Source organism: Impatiens glandulifera, chromosome 1 (assembly GCF_907164915.1).
Source record: "Impatiens glandulifera chromosome 1, dImpGla2.1, whole genome shotgun sequence".
Taxonomy (NCBI): domain Eukaryota; kingdom Viridiplantae; phylum Streptophyta; class Magnoliopsida; order Ericales; family Balsaminaceae; genus Impatiens; species Impatiens glandulifera.
The window spans coordinates 70,974,304-70,979,671 of record NC_061862.1 but is presented as its reverse complement, the minus strand read 5'-3'; the positions used below and the strand labels follow the sequence as shown (position 1 = coordinate 70,979,671).

Genomic DNA, 5,368 nt, shown 5'->3' with positions numbered 1-5,368 from the left:
ATAAAAAGAAGAAAATAGTACCTTTCTTATGTGATATAATGATTCTTCTAGTTAGGTAAAAAGTCATTTTACGTGTTCAACATTTGTTACTTGCTCTATGTTTTTATTTATTTCTCAGTTTGGAAGATGGAGTTGATACTTGTTATTAATGTAGTAACTTATAAACAACTTCAATTTTGTGCTGAAACTGTTTCAGTTGAAAATGCACTTAAACTTAAGACAACTTGTTTGCGTAATGTAGAGTTACTGGTTTATACTATACTTGATAAGATGTTTAACATTTTTCTCTAATTAAAACCCTCATTTTCTAATTATACATTGATATCAAGTTAACAATATTCATATATTCTTCTAACTTTTATACTATTTCAATGTGCATATATTAGGTTACAAGTCTTGAGTCTGAATTTTTCAGCATTAAACTTTATCATGGAGGAATAATAGATGGGATATTATATATTGGTGGTGATGTTGATTACATTGATTACTGAGATGTTGATAGATTGTCTTTCCAAGAGATTAAGGTAATGGTTAAAGACCTAGGGTATGACAACAATTTATAATGGTGTAGTAGGTTACCAGGTTAGGGGCCCTAATGCACATTAGTTTGTTGTTGATGCAAGGAAAAAATATATAGTTGTGAATTGTGAGAGCTATTAGGATTATCATGATGTCATGCTATAGTTGTTTTAAAGCAACATGGCCTAAAAGTGCATGAATGTGTTGACAAGTGTTAAAAAAAAAATTATTCATCACTATTTACCATCACGTCTTATACACAATTATTGGTAAAGATATACGACCAACTTTATCATTAGGATTGCAGTTGGATCCTCTTGTTTGTGTGGTTCAGATAGGTAGACCCAAGAAAGTAAGAAGAAAAGAACCCGACGAGAGAAAAGACTATGGAAAGAAGCTGAGGAGGTATGTGGTAATCCACTGTAAGAAGTATTGAAACTCAGGTCACATTGCTAAAACTTGCAAGATATAAATGGAGGAATGATGAGCATTAAAAAGGAAGAGAACCAATATGTAAGTAGATTTATTTGATTTGTTGAATGTATTCACATTATATGGTAGATCTTTTGTCTTTTTAACTACAACATTTTTCTTTTTAACTACAATGACTAGTCAAAAGTAGATGATGAAGCAGATGATGGGAAAATTAATATTTTAGAGCTTAGTACATGAATATTATAAACTACAACAGTAGATCTTTTGTCTTAAAGTGTTTTGTCTTCTTAATTGCAGTGTGTTACTGCTATTTATGTTTTTAACTGTAATTTTTTGCATTTTTAATTGTAGTTGGTAAAAGATGATTATTGATATTTTTAATATTTTTTTAGTGAATATTATTAGTCTGGAATTGATGTTGCAATTGTTTAATCACATTCACATTTTTCATCTTATTTAATATTATTGTATAAAGAGAAAATAAAATAAAATAAAATAGGAAGTTGCAATTGTTTAAAACTCTATTGTAATTTATCAATATTTGTCAAAAAAATATTGAAGATTGCAAGAAAATAAATTATCTTCAAATTTGGTCATAAAACAAAATAGAAAATAGTCAAGATTAAATATGTTATAGTTTTGGGGAGAAATAATTCAAGAGTTAAAAATCAACTATCAGAATAATTAGATGGATTTTAGTTAGAACCGTTATATTTAACGAAAAAATTGAGAGAAGGGCCATTAGTGGTGCTATTTGTTTTTCAAAATAGTTTAAAGGCTAAAAGTAAGCGATCGAAGTAATTTAAGAGCCACCTAAGTAATTTGTCATAAATAAAATAAAAACAACAAATAATATCTATAACTAAAACATAACTAACAAATTATTTAATTTGGCATACTCATTAATCAAAGAGAAATTAAATTATAACAATTTATCAACTAACAGAATAAACAACAAACAAAATAGAAAATAACCTAATGATATTCAATCAATGTTGACCTGACATGCTTAAAAGTTGATTGTTTACTAATTCAACAAAACTAATTAAAGAGTTTCAAATATTTGTGTTACTCGTGATCTTTTAAGTGATCTTTTAAGCTAATTTCTCATTAAGCCGTTCTAATAAAAAGAAAACACAAAAGTTATAATACATTTATTTATATTAAAAATAATTTGTAAAAATGAAATTGTACCTCATTAATATTTTGACTTTCATAAAATGCCATTAACTTGCACATTTGGGCCCGAATATGTTTTTATCTTTTTAAAATTTCGTAATTATTACATCTATTTAGAACTTTTCTTCTTTCAAATATTTTATTATATCCTTCAATATATTAATTTATTTTAAACTTGTACCGAGTAGAATTCTCGGCCAAATAAGAGCTTTCAGTCATACCCATACCCATACCCATACCCATACCCATACCCATACCCATACCCATACCCATACCCATACCCATACCCATACCCATACCCATACCCAATGTTCTCCTTTTTTTTTATATGGATGAGCATATCTTGAGTTGACTCAAACTCCAACTCTAACTCAAACCCAAAATATTAATTTGGGTTAGTTAATTTGGGTTGGGTTGAGTTTAGTTTGAGTTTGATTAAAGTTACCCAAATTAAATAAATTTAATTTAATTCTCTTTTATCAATCCAAAATAAACTAACCATCTTTCAACTCCAATATATTTTCTTGATTTTTACTACGTTGATCTCCATTACAATCAAATAAAAAATAATTAAAAATTTTAAAACTCATTAATAATATATTTATTAATTATAGTTTAGCCATACAAAACTAACATATCTATTGTTCTAAAACTCTTAAATGAATTGATTTGTTTCTAAAAGTTAACAAAGTTTATCATATTCAAGACTTTATTTAGTATAAATTATTTAAATAATCCATATTAATTTCACATATTATTTCTTCGACTAATTTAGTAATTAAAATATCAAAATAATTTAAACAAATCAAAATTATGTTAAACGGATTAAAAAACGTATAATAATGTCTAAAACATATTAGACAGAGCAAAAAACAAATTAAACGGACCAGAAATGATTAATGTGTCACAAGTGTGTTAAAATGTCAAAACGTGTTAAACATATCAAAAACGTGTTAAACGTGACAAAAACGTGTGGAATGAATTAAAACGAGTTACATATTTATTAAAACTAAAAACGTATTAAGCAAATCAAAATAGGTCAAATGAATCAAACATTAGTTAAACGAGTTAAAAACGCGTTGAATAAGTCTAAAACGTATTAAATTAAGTAAAACGAATCAAATAATTGTTGAACAGATCAAAATGTGTTAACAGGGACAAAAACGTATTAAATATTAAACGAGTTAAAAACGTAATAAATGTGTTAACAACTAAAATTTAGTTTGGGCTACTCAACCCATATTATTCATTAATATGGGTTGCATAATGAGTTGACCAAATTTAATTTGGGTCGAATATGAATTGAATTACCCATTTGCACACCCCTACCTTTTTATGCCCACCCACAACTATGATGCACAATTCATCATTTTAAATTTTAATTTGTGAGCTCTATAAAATTATCCTAAAACTACCTACCAATAATATATTAACATAAAACTTGAGAGCCATCATAATTGAAGCCAATGAAAGAACAATGTAGTACACACCTAGAGAACTGCTGAAACAGGAAACCTTCAAGAAATGTTTCTTTTAAGCTCATAATTCTCAAGCAAATTAGTAATTCTAGATATACATATTATCTTCAGGAATTGAATAATGCTACATAAGTTGTTTCTTTTCCCTGAGAGTTTACTTGAAACAAGATTAAAAAAAAAATTTGAAAACCAGTACCTTCATGCTTATGATCCATTCTTGCAGTTTACACCGTATATACCACATCTTCTTGCCTGTAAAAAGCCCATGAATGACGTGAGATATGAATTATTTGATGATTCTTTAAGAGTTCTCACATCTCCCTCTTATTAAGAAGGAGACTATACAATTATAATATTGATGCAGAATATCAAATAGAGATACGAGTTTTAAATGAAACATGTTAGTCCAAAGATTTGAACTAAATCACAAAAGAATCATGTATATTTGAAGATTAATAATATAACCAGAAATCAGTATATTTGAAGATTAAAGTACGACAAGATAGAGGTTGATCAAAATGTATAAATTCTCTTACAATCAACAGAAACACTTTCGAGAAAAATATCCATGCATGTAGTTCAACACCAAGTCATCGAATGATTTATGCATGCAAATCCGATTGAGACTGCGGCCAAAATAGAGAAAATAAATTACAAACTTACGTGCTAGAACCCATATAAACTCACCAAAAGATATCCCAACAGCTCTCCATGCAATCAACAAGCAGCGAAAAATCATCATAAGCTCTTTTGCTGCGATATTTTCTGATTTATCTTTCTGATACGTTTAAGAGGAGAGATGAGAAATAACTCAGATAACACGCCGGAAAAGACGAGGAATATCGATAGGAGATTTAGAAATCAGATGAGAGAAAAGAAGACGGGAGCTATGATCTTAATAATTCAACATACTAAATGGTTATGAATCCAAATGAGTATATATATATATATATATGCCTCATTTGATTCTCACGTGATTATGTTACAACTACTTGTTGATGAGGTGGCCAAAAAGACAAGGGCCAAAATGCAGATAAAAGAAAAGTTTCATTTTTGTTGAGAAATTCCCAAACATTGCTTCAAACCCACATCTATATTTCTTCTGCATTTGTAGAATTACTCTGGTTATTGAATGAAAAGTAGGATTGAATTGAACTTCTTGCACGGACTTGATAACTGTTTCATCTTCTTTATTCTTTATAATGTTACTTTGATCATGACCCACCAAATTAATTTGTTTTTGTTCATTTTTTTCTAACATCAATGACAATATTAAAACAATCAGTGATTGGAGTGGGTTAAGAACTGTCATGATTTTCTAGAGTTTCAGTTGGGGGCATCAACACATTCAACAAGAGGGGTTTGAGAATCGTCCATTAAATCTATATTATGTCTAGCTTGCATTGCAAGACGTATCTCCTTTAGATACTCCACAACAACTTCAAATGTAAAAGCAGTTTTAACAAAAAAAAAAAAAAAAAAAAAAAAAAAAAAAAAAAAAAAAAAGACTATAAAGTTTAATTTGAATTCAAATTGGAATTGGGGTCTAATTCCTAAGTTTGGTAGAACATTTAAGATTAAAAATTGAAATTGGAATTGGAATTGGAATTAAAATATCAATTGAATTCAAACTAGAATACCAATGGAATTAAAACTAATATATTTTATAATTCTCAATTCCAAATGCCTCCATAGCATAGTGGTATTGCGTTCCCTTCGTAAGGGAAAGGCCGCGAGTTCGATCCTCGCTGGGGGCT

General features: G+C 28.4%; 1 non-coding gene across 1 annotated transcript; it reads left to right on the top strand.

Annotated features, from left to right (window-relative positions):
• Positions 1 to 5,296: 5,296 nt before the first annotated feature.
• On the top strand, positions 5,297 to 5,368 carry TRNAT-CGU. The gene has a single exon. It is a non-coding gene; the product is annotated as a tRNA-Thr (tRNA).